This window comes from Mobula hypostoma, chromosome 20 (genome assembly GCF_963921235.1).
Source record: "Mobula hypostoma chromosome 20, sMobHyp1.1, whole genome shotgun sequence".
In the NCBI taxonomy this organism is placed as follows: domain Eukaryota; kingdom Metazoa; phylum Chordata; class Chondrichthyes; order Myliobatiformes; family Myliobatidae; genus Mobula; species Mobula hypostoma.
The window spans coordinates 35736097-35752391 of NC_086116.1; the positions used below are offsets into that span (position 1 = coordinate 35736097).

The 16295-nt window shown below is 45.6% G+C and overlaps 1 protein-coding gene across 5 annotated transcripts in view; it reads left to right on the top strand.

Moving 5' to 3' along the window:
• Nucleotides 1-974: 974 nt before the first annotated feature.
• sema3d (sema domain, immunoglobulin domain (Ig), short basic domain, secreted, (semaphorin) 3D) overlaps nt 975-16295 on the top strand; it is a 270876-nt gene continuing 255555 nt past the window's right edge. For 4 of the 5 annotated variants that reach the window (XM_063072668.1, XM_063072670.1, XM_063072667.1 and 1 more), the window contains exon 1: nt 2742-2938. The gene's annotated coding sequence lies outside the window, so the exon portion shown is untranslated. Of the gene's footprint in view, nt 1107-2741; nt 2939-16295 lie in introns of those variants that run through there. The other variant, XM_063072672.1, reaches the window with a different exon arrangement.

The window sequence follows — 16295 nt, forward strand, 5'->3', positions numbered from 1 at the left end:
TTGAAAACATGAGATAGATTCTACATCGGGGATGTGAAACTCCTGTGGCCCCTAGTTTCTTGCTTTTTACTGGTGGCCCGTACCAAATCCTGCATGGCCCCCTGGGGGGTTACATGACTCACACTGAGAACCACTGTGCTGATAAGCACCTTCTGTGCTGTGAATGGTTGGAGGGACTCTGAGGTATTGATCCACTTGTCTCCAATTCCACTCGTTTTCCTTTGCTTTGGTTTTCTCGTGAGATGAAAGGTCATTGGGATCCAATGTGCTGAGGGAGGGACCTGGGAGACGTTTATTTTTTAAATTATGAGAACCATAGATAGGGTAGAGAGTCATTAACAAATAACTGAGTTACAATAAAATAAATAAATCGTGAGAAAGAGGGCTCGTGAAGTAGTGTCCATGGGTTCCTGGACTGTACAGAAGCCTGATGGCGGAGGGAAAGAAGCTGTTCCTAAAATGTCGAGCGTGGGTCTTCAGGCTCTTGTACCTCCGCACTGATGGTAGCAATGAGAAAAGGGCATGTCCTGGGCGATGAGAGTCCTTAATTCCACCTGCAGGAGCAGATACATTCCATCTGAAGGACCCTGTGGGACCCCTCTGCACTGACCAGGGATGGCAGCCCGGGCTTTTATCTGTGCTTGACTCTCTGCCTCGGAGGGCAGAGCACGTTGGAGTGCTCAAATCTGATAACTTGTTGTTATCTCACTGTTTGCAAGGAAACAGAACCGCTGGCAGTCTGCCAGTAACCAGAGGACACAGAGTTAAGATCATTGGCAAAGAGGTACTGGGATTTATTTCAGACGCAGAGACGCTAGGATACCTTGTCCAAGAGGGTGACTGATGCAGATTTAATTAGAACATTTTCCTGAAGAGAACCGGATAAATATTTGGGAAATATTTAGTATGGCTCTGGGGTTGGGCAGGGAAATGAGACTAACTGAATGACTTAATGAGCCAGGACAGGCAGAGTGGATCAAATGAACTCTGTCTGCACTGTTGTGTGACTTTTACCATTGCTCAGGATACCTGTATCCATTGGGAAACACTGCCCAATCAGATTAGAGTGTCCAGATTCCATTTGACCAGGAGAACATTGCTTTCAGGTAAGATTTTAAGTAGAAGATTGCAATAAGTGTTTGCCTTAGAACAAGTCCTTAACTAGTGAAGTAACATATATGTGTGTGTGTGTGTGTGTGTGTGTGTGTGTGTGTGTGTCATTGTCGTCGTGGCTAACCTTCGAGGTCGAGGATGATGGTCTTCGTTCTGTTGATCAAGTGGCCCACAGAACGAAGATGCCTGTGTGTGTCTTTGTTTAATGCGTACTTGATGTTGCACTGCAAGAAGCACACGATACTTCACAAATCAACCAACTGATTCCAATGTCATGGAAACCACGACGATTGGAGCTGATGGATTTGTAGCAGCCTTCATCCGCCTTCACAGCTGTTGAGTTCAAAGTAACTTCATCCACCTGTTCCACCGTTGAGGTCTTGGTTGGATTGTTCGTTGTCAGGGACCTCACTCTCGACCTTACCGCCATGGGTGACCCTACCAGGAGCATAGCTCCAGACGGCATTGCTCTCGGGATCACAGGACCACACAAGCCTCTCCACCATGACAAGGTGACAATCCACGGAGAAGGTGTGTGTGTGTGTGTGTGTGTGTTACATATATATATATATATATATATATTAGAGAGATTCAATAAAGGGCCTGGAAGTGATGTGCCAAGCTCCTGTGCTCCTGTGCCTGGTCTGATTTGGGTTAGCGGTGATAGGGAAGGGAACAATGTGACATCCCCCATGCCCCACACTCGGGGCTGGGCATTGTTCCACGTTCCCCAGGGCAAACTCCTTCAGTGAGCTCCTGAGTCCTTAGAGGGGGCAAGTTCTAGAGTCCTGAGGGAGGGGGCAGTTTCCTGGGAAGGGCAGGTTCCTCAGACCAGAGAGGATATGCAGGTTCATGAGCCCTGAGGAAATGGGGTTTCCTAGTGGGGTGGCAGGTTTCTGAATCTTCGGGGGGAGAGGCAAGTTCCAGAGTCCCGAGATGGGGGTAGTTTCCAAGGGGGGAGGGATTTCAGAGTGTTAAAGGAGGGGGGACACATTTCTGAGTCCTGAGACAGTGTGCAGGTTCTTGAGTTCAGGGGAAGGGGGCAGTTTTCTGGGGGGAGAAAGCATTGAACTAAGTCCTGAGAATGGGATCAGGTTCTTCAGTCCTGAGACAGAGGACAGTTTGCTGGGGGTGGGGGGGGTGGAGGGTGGGTGTGGACAGCAGGATTCTGAGCCCCGAGGGGTGGAAGTTTCTTGAGGGAGGGGGCATTTTACTGAGACTTGAGAGGTGGTTCAGGTTCTTAAATCCTGAAGAGGGAGGGATAGGTTCCTGAGCAGGGTGGGGGGGGGCAATTTCCTGAATCTTGAGGGGCGGGGGCAGTATCTTAAAGAGGAGGAGAGGTGGGTTTCTCAGACGGGGAGGGGGATGTTTCTGAGGCAGGGAGGGGAGGGGGTGTGCCCGAGACATGGGTGGAGGGCGGAGGTGTTCCTGAAGCGGATCCCGTGCCCTATCCGCACACGGTCACACACTGTACGATGTGGCCGGTTGCAGACTCCGCCGGCAGCTGCGGGCAATGAATGAGCGAGCGGCAGAAGAGCGACCCAAGGCGGGGGAAATCCAAGAGTTCAGCGGGAGCGGGTACACCCCCACAACAACACCCCCCCCCCACCCAGATTCAGGGTTCCAAGTCCGGGACGTTGGACGGACCGCAGTTAAATACCTCCCCGCCCGCTGATCTCTACAATTAGACAGTTGGGAGGTTGGGAGGTTCATCTGACACTTGGCCGAATCTCGTCCGTGCCCGGCTCGGCGCTGAGCGGAGCAGCTCCCCCGAACACCACGCGGCGGCCGGAGCTCCCCGCACCCTCGCCGGCACGGCTGCCAGGTAATTCCCGGGTGCGTTCACCTCGGCACCAGAGAAAGCGCGGAACTAACTGGCCGCGACAGAGCACCGCTTGTTACAGATTATTGCATGTTTTAAACTGCGGGGGCTGAAACTAGAAATAGTCACTGTTACCTGGTGGAGATTCCGGCACTGTTGTTGTAACCATTTGGATTTCAGAACTATTTAAAGTTTATCGCTTGACAGGACGGTATGAGGAGGGAGTGTGTGTAATAAGTGTTTGAACCGTGCGGGGAAATCTTGGCTCGTTGGCTGTTAAAATCTCTCATTCCGCGGAATCTTTGGGAAATCGCTTCCCTGGCGAAATTAAAACTCCTTCGGACCGGCTTCTGAATCAGGATTAGAATCAAATCGGGCAGATAAAACACCAGTTTGTAGCGTGCAGGGCGGGAGGGCGAGTCTGATTCGCGCTCGGTAGTCGCCTCTCCGTCCGACCCTGTCTCGGGGTGAGAACGTAATATCGACCTGGATTCGTTCCCCAGTTAGTGCGGGGCTGCAGGGGTGTGGGGTCTGGATGAATTGTGATGCTTCACTTGGCCAAACATCCGCGTTAACCCCTTCACTGCTATATGGCCATTGGGGAATACATAATCGCTTCATTGCTGTATGTCACCCACCGTGTATATGCTACCACGCTTAGGAAGGGACGAGCTAGCTAGACTAAAAGGAGGGTCTCGGAGCTAGTTCAGAGACCAGATTCCAGATTTGTAGGCTCTTGAGTCTTCACAGAACAGAAAGTCAGGTTCAGAATCACTGAGTTACCACCGCGCGAAATTTAAGCAACACACATCAAAGTTGCTGGTGAACGAATTCCTCGTGTTTGTGACCGCGCGAAATTTGTAGTTTTGTGTCCTAAAGACATAAAGACGACTATGTAAGAGCAAAAGTGTAAACCAAAAGGAATAGCGAGGTGGTGTTCATGGGTTCATGGTTTGTTCAGAGATCTGACAGCCGAGGGGAAGACGCTGTTCCTGACTCGTTGAGTGTGGGTCTTTAGGCTCCTGTACCTCCTCTCTGATGGCACTGAGAAGAGGGCAAGTCCTGCACCTCCCCCCTGACGGTAACAATGAGACGAGGGCATGTCAAGGCTGGCGAGATTCCAGTGTCTGCCGTTACTTTACTTCACTTCTGTTCAAAAGTAACAAATTAGTCGGGGAAATGCACCGTTTCTACTTAAAAATATTTTTGCCGACTCCTTAAAAAATGAGTGGAACATATTTGAGTGACCTGGATGGTGAGGGTCATTAGTGATGAATGCCGCTTTCCTGCGGCACCGTCCTTTGAAGCTGTCCTTGTTGGTGGAGAGGTTATGGCCATGATGGAGCTGGGAGTGTCTCCAACCCTCTGTAGTCCCTTCTAATCCTGTATATTGGAACCTCCAAACCAGACTGTGATGCAATCAGTTAGAATGCTTCCCGCTGTACATCTGCAGGAAACTGTTATAGTCTTTGGTGACACACCAAGCTTCCTCACTGGGCATGTCTACAAATTACAGGATAAATAAATGAAACAAAGGAGATGAATAAGGAGGCGGTGTTCATGGACCGTTCAGAAATCCGATGGTGGGGAGGAAGAAGCTGTTCCTGAACCATTGAGTGTGTGTCTTCAGGCTCCTGTACCTCCTCCCTGATGGTAGCAATGAGAAGAGGGCATGTCCGGATGGTGTGGGTCCTCCGTGATATAAAGCTGAATTAGGTCATTTACCCCATCGAGTCTGCTCCACCATTCCATCATGGCTAATTTAATTTTCCTCTCAGACCTATTTTCCTGCCTTCTCCCCGTAACCTTTGACGTCCTGATTAATCAAGGACTTATCGACCTCCACTTTAAATATACCCAATGACTTAGCCTCCACGGCCGTCTGTGGCAATAAATTCCACAAATTCACCACCCTCTGGCTGAAGAATAATAGATACCCTGGATTGAACGTACAGAATTTAATAGCCAGAAGCAGTCACATATCTCCTGTCCATATCGTATGCCACCGTACTGAGTGGCTCCGAGGCCAAAATGAATGCGACAGACCTGCGGGGCTAGACTTTTATCTCAACCCGTAGCACTGAAAGACTTTTATAGATAACAGATGGTAGGCAGTGTACAATTGGAGTATTCTCCTAATGCTTTTAATTTGCTTTGAACTGTTTTACTACTCTGGAGTAATTTAAGAATAAAGTCGTCCAAACATCTGAACTGGAAAAGTAACCCAATCGTTCCTCAGCTAAATGAAAAGGAAACGAGTTTTATGTGTAACAGAGTGCAGCGTTATTTCAAAAACTGGAGCTTTAAACCGAAACTATAGCCCGTTAAACGGCGACATGGTTTAGGGAAACGGGGTTAAAATTTTATGATTGCTTCTGTCTCTCATTTGAACAAATTATTGTGATTGCAGAACCTGGTGTTGTTTTAAAAGGAGCGGTTGAGAAGTAATAGGACTTTTCTCTGTAGCGAACGAGGATGAGAAGGGACTTGACAGAGGTGAACAAGATGATCAGCGGCATAGCTCGTATGGACAGCCAGAGCCGTTTCCCTAGGGTGCAAGTGGCTCATACAAGGGGCAAAATTTTAAAGTGATTGGAGGAAAGTATGTTTTCTTTTTAATTAGAGAGCGGTGGGTGCGTGGAGCACCTTGATAGGGATGACAGTAGAAGCGGATACATTAGGGATGTTTATGAAACTTTTATATAGGCACACAGATGATAGAAAAATTGGCAGTTATGCGGCAAGGAACAGCTAGATTGATCTTAGAGTTGGTTAACAGGTCAGTGTAAGTTTCTGGGCCGAATGGTCTGTACTAGGCTGTAGTGTACTATGTTCGACGTAATTCCTGAAACTTAAGTTCAAAGTAGGAAAAGAAAGATACATAGCTGAACTTGCATTGTAAGTCTATGAGCAAACACAAACATTTGCCGGTTATTTCCAAGTGATAATGGGAGCACACAGACACTTTCAGATCATATTTTAATGGCTCAGATTGAGCAATTTTTTAAAAAAATTTACCCCGATAAAACCCTGGAGTACACTGGATCTCATCTTTGCAATATGAGCGTGCGTTGAGAGAGGAAATACTAAAGACTTTAATGACTTTGCGCAGGTTTAACTCTCAGGACTGTACACTTTGTCAGTGGAAACTCTGGTGAGGTGGATAGAAGCTCTTTCGTTGTACTTATTGTATTTGGCACCATTCGGATCCTGGAGAATGTGAATGAAGAGCTAAGGGGAAATGTGTGGATTCCTTCTCCCTCTGCAGTGAAAGGTGGTGGGTTTTACTGAGAGGGAGTGCTGGAGCCCTACTGTGGTCTTTCTCAGTACCCAGAGTTGTAATTGAAGAACTTGGACTCCAGCTAGTGTACTCAATATGATTCCAATTTACCTTTTACTTCCTATCCCCATTCCCTCTTGTCGGTCCATGGCCTCCTTGTCCTCTATGGTGACACCACTCTCAGGTTGGAGGAGTGATACTTCATATTCCATCTAGGTAGCCTCTATCCTGATGGCATGAACATTGATTTCTTCAACTTCCAGTGATTTCTCCCTCTTCCTTTTTCCTCTTCTTCAATTCCCCACTCTAGCCTCTTACCTCTTCTCCACACCTGCCTATCACCTTCTCTTGGTGCCCCCTCCCTCTTTCCGTTTCTCCCATGGTCTATTCTCCTCTCCTACCTGCCCTTAAGTCTTTCCACCTATTACCTCCCTGCTTCTTACTTCATCTCCCCTCCCCCACCCACCTGGCTTCACCTGTCACCTTCTTGCTTGTCCCCCTTCCCCTTCCCCTACCTTTTTACTCTGGTATCTTCACCCTTCCTTTCCAGTCCTGAAGAAGGGTCTCAGCCCAAAATGGTGACAGACTTGTGTGGATCACCAACACAGAGGCTGTGTACAAGAAGTGCTAGAGTTGCCTCTACTTCCTTGGGAGACTGAGGTCCTTTGCAGTATGCAGCCTCTCCTTCACATATTCTATTAGTCTGTTGTTGCCAGTATAATCTTCTATGCAGTGGTGTGCCTGGGCAATGGCATCAACACAGATCATGCTAACAGGCTCAATAAACAGATTAGAAAGGCTGGCTCTGTTATAGGAGTCAAAATGGACATACTGGAGACTGTGGTAGAACAAAGGACCCTACAGAAAATCTTGGCAATTCTGGACAGTGTTTCTCACTCTCTGCATGCCACCTTGGCTGAACAGGAGAGCGTTTTTAGTTACAGACTCAGACAAATATGCTCCTCCAAAGAGCGCTATATGAGATCATTCTTTCCCTTGGCCATTAGGCTCTATAATGAGTCAACCTATCGACGGGGAAGTGATGAGCCCCTTCTGTTAGACTGTTTGAGGTAACTTGTTTTTTATTCTTTCTTACTTCTCTTCTAAAAGTTATATTTTTGTATACCTGTGCAGTTGTAGTGCTGTTGGGACACTGTAATTTCCTTTGGGATCAATAAAGTATCTATCTATCTATCGATTCATTTCCATAGATGTGCCTGACCTGCTGAGTTCCTCCCGCATTTTGTGTGTGTTACTTCTAATTCACTTTGCATTTTATCCTTGTTGAGTTGTGGGCATGTGGCCAAGTGGTTAAGGCATTGGACTAGCTACCTGAAGGTGATGAATTCGAGCCCCAGCCGAGGGAACGTGTTGTGTCCTTGAGCAAGGCACTTAATCACACATTGCTCTGCGATGACACCGGTGCCAAGCTGTATGGGTCCTAATGCCCTTCCCTTGGACAACATGTGTCATGGAGAGGGGAGACTTGCAGTATGGGCAACTGCTGGTCTTCCATACAACCTCGCCCAGGCCTGCGCCCTGGAGAGTGAAGACTTCGCAGGCGCAGATCCATGGTCTCGCAAGACTAACGGATGCCTTTACTTACCTTGTTGAGTCATACACTTCTGATCTTCTGAAAATCAGAATCAAATTTATCATCACTGACTCTATGCTGTGAAATTGATCTTTTGCGGCAACAGTACAGTGCAAAGACAGAACATGACAATGAGTTACAAAATAAATAAAAGTGAAAAAAGAAGTGTGGTAGTGTTTATGGAATAATGGACCATTAAGAAATTTAATAGTGGAAGGGAAGAAGCTGTTACAGGATCATTGAGTGTGCGGGTCTTCAGGTTCGTGTTAACAATATTGGTAATGAGAAGAGGGCATTTCTTGGTTGGTGAGGATCCATAATGATGGATGTAACCTTCTTGAGACATTCCCTTTGGAAGTTGTTCCTGATGGTGGGGAAGGCTGTGCCCTTGGTGGAGTTGGCTGACTCTGCAGCCTCTTGTCATCCCGCACGTTGCAGCTTCCATGCCAGTCCGTGACGCGACCAGTCAGAATGCTCTCCACTGTACACCTGCCGAAACTGATGGGTCACGTCTGTTTGGTTGGCCGCCGACCAGTGACAGGGCTACAAAACAAGGGTGTGCTCATTTACAGGGCACTAGGGTGACATAGCGGTTAGCGCGACGCTATTACAGCTCAGGGTGTCAAAGTTCAGAGTTCAAACCCGGAGTTTGCATGTCCTCCTTGTGGCATGTGTGGGTTTCCTCTGGGTGCTCCGGTTTCCACCCTCAAAGATGTACTGGTTAGTAGGTTAATTGGTCATTATAAATTGTCCCATGATTAGGCTGGGATTAATTTGGGGTTTGCTGAAGACGGCGTGGGACAAAGGGCTGGAAAGGCCTATTCCACGCTGTATCTTTAAATAAATAAAATTTAAAAACTGATTTGCACAGAAGTTTGCCTGAGAGGGTGGTGTATCTTTGGAATTCTCTGCTCCTGAGGGTGGTGAAGGCTGAATCACTAGATGTACTTAGGGAGAAGATAAATAAATGAATCAGGCACAGAAGAGGAGTTGTGGCCTGCATAAATCAGCCATGGTCACATTGAATGGTAAGGATGGCTTGAGGGGCCGAGTGGCCTATCCCTGTAAAAATTCTCTTGTAGTGAAGCTGAGAGAGGCTGTGGCCAGAGATCACTTCAGTGGGACTGTTTAGGTCAGTAGATATAGGCTTGTCGTATGAGGAGTGTTTGATAGCTCTGGGACTGTACTCACTGGAGTTCAGAAGAATGAAGAGGGATCTCATTGAAACTTATTGAATGTTGAGAGTCCTCGATAGAAGGATGGTGGGGGAGTCTAAGACCAAAGGACACAGCCACAGACCAGAGGATGTACTTTTAGAATAGAGATGTGGTGGGATTTCTTTAGCCAGAGAGTGGTGAATCTGTGGAATTTGTTGCCACAGGCAGCTGTGGAACTCAAGTCAATGGGTATATTTAAGGCAGAGGCTGATAGATTCTTGATTAGTCAGGGCATGAAGGGAAACGGGGAGAAGGCAGGAGATTGGGGCTGAGAGGGAAATGGATCAGCCATGATGAAATGGCGGATCAGACTTGATAGGCCAAATGACCTAATTCTACTCCTATATCTAATGATCTTATGGAATTTCACGATGTTCCCAGATGATCTTAAAAATCTGACCAACTTTTAAAACCTTATTTTAATTTAGTGAATTAAGAAACTGAATCTTCTATCATTTCTGTCAATTATCTCTAAGGGTTTGGTGTACAGTACATTCACTCCAAAAATATCAGAAACAAACTCAGTTCTAGTCATTTACTGCACCTGCCTGCTGTTTGTGGGGTTATACTGGAAAGCAGCATCCATCATCAGAGATCTCCACCATCTAGGCCATGTCCTTTTCTCATTGCTGTCATCAGGCTCTTGAGCAAAAGAGGATAACTACACTCACTGGCGCATCCATTGAGGTGTTCCCAGAACCAGTGATCTCACTTTAAAGACTCTTTACTTCGTATTCTTGTTATTTATTGCTATTTATTTATATTTGCATTTGCACAGTTTGTTGTCTTCTGCACTCTGGTTGATCTTTCATTGATCCTGTTATAGTTTCTATTTTATAGATTTGCTGAGTAAGCCCCACAGGAAAGCGAATCCCAGGAATTGTATGTGGAGACATATATGTGCTTTGATTATAACATTTACTTTGAACTTTTGAACTTTTAATTGGCTGTAAAAAAGTAGAAGAAATATTTTGATGATAGCCAGTCAAAAATAACTACTAGAAATTGAGTACTCCTTCCTCCTAATGTCAAACCAATCACTGAAGCATAAAACAAATAGAACGCAGGAAGACAGTGAAACATGTTTGAAGCAAAACAAAATCTAAAATATGATTGGAATCTGAGAATTCACCCTAACTAAAGAGGGCTATCAGTAGAAAGCACGTTGGTTATAAACAAAACTTATGTATATGAACACACTAATCAGCTAAGCTACATGAGAATCTAAATATTTTGTTTAATGAAGTAATGCTTGTTCCATCTGTATGTTGCCTGAATCCACCTGTCCATCTGGATTCACATCACTCGTACCAGTTTGACTCCTGCCCAATATGAGCAACAGAAAGAGCCCCAAATTCAATCCTCATCATTGTCTACGATTTTAAAATATAAACACCAACCTTTCCAAAGGCTCTGCATTTTTGATATCCTGCTTCTCCCAGCTGTCTTATCCATAAAGGCATGAAAGGACAGGAAACTGAGCCGCGAAGAGTGATGATGGCATTTACAATCAACTCACCTGTCTTTGGCACACCTCCTCACTTGTCAAATGGTTCTGTGAATCGTGGAGGGATGTAAGGGAATCAGTCAGTTCTCATGAGACATCTTTTCTTGGCACAGAAATGCCCGGAGGTATGGTGTGATTTCCCGGAGTTATCTTTGCAACAGAACACAAATGGTTTTCTGGATCAACACACATAAAATGCAGGAGGAACTCAGCAGGTCAGGCAGCATCTATGGAAAGGAACGAGCAGTTGATGTTTTGGGTTGGGACCCTTCATCGTAAGAGGGAAGGTGCTTGAATAAAAAGGTGGGGGTAGGGGAAGGAGGACAAGCAAGAAGGAGATAGGTGAAGCCTGGTGGTTTGTGGGGTGTGGGCTGAAGTAAGAAGACGGGAGGTGATAGGTGGAAAAGACAAAGGTACTTAAATCTTAAAGGGCTCGTGAAGAAGGAATCTGAGAGGAGAGTGGACCATGGGAGAAAGGAGGAGGGACTCAAGGGGAGGTGATAGGCAGGTGAAGAGGAGAGGTAAGAAGCCATAGTAGGGAACTGAAGAAGAGAGATTGATTTTCTGAAGCTGCTCTGGGACACAACATAGAACTACGGTCAGTAATAGTTCCTGAGTTAAAGAATCATAAAGACGCTAAAATGATGTACTGCACTTTGGTTTCACACTACATTCAGTACCAAGAGGGAAATGAGACAGATGCAAAGGTGGGTGTGTCACAGTATTTACACAGGCTGTTTGACAGCCTAACTTCCAGGCTTGGCATCAATCTTGGGACAGGAAGGAAGGAAAAAATATTACACAGTGCTCATCAGGTGCTTGGAGCTAATGAGGTGCCAGCACATGTACAGATCAAAGTTCAAAGTTCAAAGTAAATTTATTACCAAAATAAATATATGTCATCATATACAGCCCTGCAATTCATTTTCTTGTGGGCGTTCACTGTAGAACAGTAAAGTACAACAGAATCAAAGAAAAATTACACACAAAATCTAACAAACAACCAACGTGCAAAAAAGACAAACTGTGCACAGTAACGTAATGGTTAGCACAATGCTTTACAGTACAGGTGACCCAGGTTCAATTCCTGCCACTGTCCGTAAGGAGTTTGTACGTTCTCCCCCATGACTGCACGGATTTCCTCCGGGTGCTCCGGTTTCCTCCCACAGTCTAAAAACATAGCGGTTGGTTGGTTAATTGGTCACGGTAAATCGCTCCGTGATTAGGTTAGGATTAAATCGGGGGATGCTGGGCAGTGTGGGTTGAAGGGACAGATGGCCTTGTGCAGGAAATATTTTGTCACAGTTTAGTCTTGGTTGGGTGAACATTTAGCTTTTAACCAGGATCCGTGGTTTTAGATTCTCCAAGGAGCTGAGAAACAATGATATAGCTGATACCATCGTATTCCAGATCCCAAGCTCGATCTCTACCTCTAGTGCTGTCTGCACATTCTCCCTGTGACCGTGTGGGCTTCCTCCCCAGCAGCTTGTACTTCTTGGCACCTATCAATGACAAGCTTGCTGATAGGTCAATTGGCTGCTGTAATCTATCTGACCCTCCCACTGTTATACCATGGAAATGCTGGTCCTTTCAGATGAGGGGTTAGATGGAACCTCAGATGTAAATGGGTTGCAGGGAGTCAAGGTGGAATTTTAGGGCTTGTGAGGAATAAGTCTTTATTTCAGTGTTAAATGTGTAAGGAGAATGTCCAAATAAATATCCAAGGCATCCTCAATCTAACCCTTCATCTGAAAGGACCTAGCCCTTCCATGTTGCCACAGTGGGAGGTCAGATGGATTAGAGCATTCGAGTGTTTGGTGTTGGATTCATTACGAACTTGAATTGACCTGATTGAAGTTTATAAAGCAGTGAGAGGTACAGATAAGCACTGACAGCCCGTATCATTCTCCCAGGGCAGAAATGTCAAATGCAAGAGGGCAGAGGTTGAAGGTGAGAGGGGGAAAGTTTAAAGGAGCATTTGTTTTACACAGAGAATGGTGATTGCCTGCAACAGACTGTAGGAGTTGGTGGCCGAAGCAGGTATGATAGCGGCATTCAAGAAGGTTTTGGAAAGAGAGAAGCTTTCTCTTTCACCTGCCCATCATCTCCACTGGTGTATCTTCTCCTTTCCTTTCTTCCATGGTCCACTGGCCTCTTCTATCAGATTCCTTCTTTGACCCTTTATCTCTTCCATCTATCCCCTCCCAGCTTCTTACTTCATCTCCCCTTCCCCACCCGCCCACCTTCCCCCTCACCACACACAAAATGCTGGAGGAACTCAGCAGACCAGGCAGCATCTATGGAAAAAAGTACAGTCAACATTTCGGCCCGAAATGCTGACTGTACTTTTTTTCCATAGATGCTGTCTGGCCTGCTGAGTTCCTCCAGCATTTTGTGTGTGTTGCTCGGATTTCCAGCATCTGCAGACTTTCTCTTGTTTGTGATTTGACACCTTCCCTCTCAGCTGGTTTTACCTATCTCTTGCCAGCTTGTACTCCTTCCCTTCCCAACACCTTTTTATTCTGGCTTCTGCTCCCTTCCTTTCCAGTCCTGATGAAGGGTCTTGGCCTGACAGACCGACTGTTTATTCCCGTCCGTAGATGCTGTCCGACTTGCTGAGTTCCTCCAGCATTCTGTGTGTCTGTTGTTTTAGAAAGATTGGCATTACTTTAATTTGGCATTGTGCTTGGCATAGACATAGTGGGCTGAAGGCCTGTTCTGAATCAGCAAGCGTCTGACTGGAAGATGTAAGAGCTTCCTTGGCTGAGACGGATGCTATTCAGAAGACATTCCAATGCAAAGTGACACATGCTGCCAGAGGAAAGGTTGGCGGTGGGGGAGGAAGAGACAGGGTGAGCCACAGCCTGTCATTCTCAAAAACTGCTGGAGCCTACTCCAGGAACATTACCCTACAACATGAGACTACACACTTGTAATGATGTCTGCTGTGTGGGTAGATTCTGAATAAACTGTTATTTCCCAACAACCATCAGGCTCCTGAAGCAGTGTGGATAGCTTGAGATTTAAAGAGATTCGGAGTGCATTTATTATCAACAAATGTATAAATGATACAACCTTGAGATCTGTTTGCTTAACAGGCAGTCACAAAGCAAGGAAACCGCAAGAATCCAGTTTTAAAAAATGACCAACCCCTAGTGCCCACAGAGAAAGAGGAGGAAAAATAAACAAAACAAATCATGCAAACAACAGAAGCGAGCAACAATGGCATTCCGAACCAAATTGAGTGCTTAGATCCAAATCCCCGGAACAGCTTGGAGTAGGCCCGAAGCCTTGATATTCAGTTCATCATATTGGTAGGAAAAATCATCACAAGGTTCACAGACATGAAGCTCAGCAGCTGGCAGCAGTCTCACAGCCTTAGTGTCCTAGAGGGAAGAGCTCCTAGACTATCTTCCCTCTCCTCAACTCTGAACTGATTCCACAACCTACAGGCTCACTTTCAAGATCTCTACAACTCATGCTCTCAGTATTATTTACTTTTTGTTTGGGCAATTTATCTTCTTTGCACATTGGTTGTTTGTCGGTCTTTATTTATGTATAATTTATTTATAAATTCTATTGTATTTCTTTATTTCCCTGTAAATGCTTGCAAGAAATCTCAGGGTAGTGACATATATGTACTTTGACAATAAATGTGCTTTGACTTTGACTTTGAATGAAGAACCAAGCTTAAACATGAGGGAAAGTAACTGAAGCTCCCTTAGCTTTGCACATCTGCATTTTCAGATGGAAGCAATGTGCAACTTCAGGGGCAATTCAGTAGATCTCTTGTGTAACCTTCCCCACCATTGAGTACATCTACAAGGAGATCTTCCAGAAGAAGGCAGCATCCATCATCAAGGACCCCCACCACCCAGGTCATGCTCTCTTCTTGCTGCTGCCATTTATCAGGAGGTCCAGGAGCCTCAGTTCCCACACCATCAGGTTCAGGAATGGCTATTACCCCTCAACCATCAGGCTTCTGAACCAGCGTGATAACTTCAATCAATTCTGAAATTATTCCACAACCCATGGACTCACCTTTAAGGACTTCACAACTCACGTTTTCAATAATATTATTTATTTATTTATTAATAATACTTTATTTCGTATTTGCACAGTCTGTTTTCTTTGGCACACTAGTTGGTTGTCGGTCTTTGCACAGTATGCATTGATTTCTTTGTGCCTACTGTGAATGAATCTCAGGGTTGTATATGATGACATATACATACTTTGATAATAAATTTACTCAGAACTTTGACGGGGTCAGATCTCAGGTGAGGGCTTTGGTGAGACCTTGAAATCTGAGTTTCCACCCACCCCTGCTACCCCACAAACTCTCCCTCACACACACACACACACACACACACACACATTCTGCATCCTTAGTGAACAAGCTGTGGATTACAAATAGGTCTTTACTGCTTTGCGAAGTTGGGAATACTTTCTGAAAGGAAGATTGATTTCTGTTAGTTTAACACCCGTGTGAATGTGCTGGACCTGGCTATGAGCCAATGTTTGAGGTTTACTTTAATTGCCATTCTCTCGATCTGCTACCTGAATTAAGTGGGCTAACAATGCAGGATGTGCTCCCCAAGCAACTCCTCTCAAACCTCCAAGCAATTACATTTGAATTCCACCAGGTCTGGGCACACAGATGTCAATGAAAGTTGACAGGCAGAACATTGGTTGGACATGGAGAGGGATTTCCAGTTGACACGTGGGGTTAATGAGAGGCTGAGCAAGAAACAATTGCAGTGAGTACCCATGGCCTGTTCCCACTGCAGCTTCTGAAGGGGACAGGAGAGGCGATGGGGGTGAAAGGGGGTGAAATACATCTGTATTTGCTTTCACAGTGTAAGCTCATCAACAGTCAGTGACCAGTAATCAGTAAGAGTGACATCTTCAGAAGGCAATGCCTCACAAAAGGCGGCATCCTTCATTACCCAGGAAGGACATGCCCTTTTCTCATTGCTACCATCTGGGAGGAGGACCAGGAGCCTGAAGACACACACTCAACAATTCAGGAACAGCTACTTCTCCTCCACCATCAGATTTCTGAATGGGCATTGAATCCATGTACACTACCTCATTGTTTTTCTTTTTATGCACTATTTACTTCAATTATTTTATATATGTACAGGTTTCCCCCGCCATCAGAAGGTAGAGCGTTCCTATGAAACGGTTCGGAAGCCAGAATGTCGTAAAGCGAATAAGCAATTACCATTTATTTATATGGGAAAATTTTGTGAGCGTTCGCAGACCCAAAAATAACCTACCAAATCATGCCAAATAACACATAAAACCTAAAGTAACAGTAACATATAGTAAAAGCAGAAATTATATGATGAATATACAGCCTATATAAAGTAGGAATACTTTTCCACAATAATTACCTGCACTGTTCTCCGTAGTGAAAATCTCATGCAAGCGCTCTCAACAGAAACACAGCGCAAGCGCTCTCCAGTAACCTTTAAGCTATGAAGCTGCCAAATCATACCAAATAACACGTAAAAATACACAGCCGATATAAAGTAGAAATAATGTATGTACAGTGTAGTGTCACTTACGGGAATCGGGAAGACAGCGAGCACACTGATGATGGTGTGTTAGGCTGAGTCGTCAGAGGCTGGGGTGATGCAGTGGCCCCCACCCTCCAGGCAGCGACCCAATACCAATCTGCGGAGAATGCAGAGGTTCAGCGGTGCCCGGGTGGCACGCAACACATCTTTAAGAAAAAAGCTGAAATAAACAAGCTAATT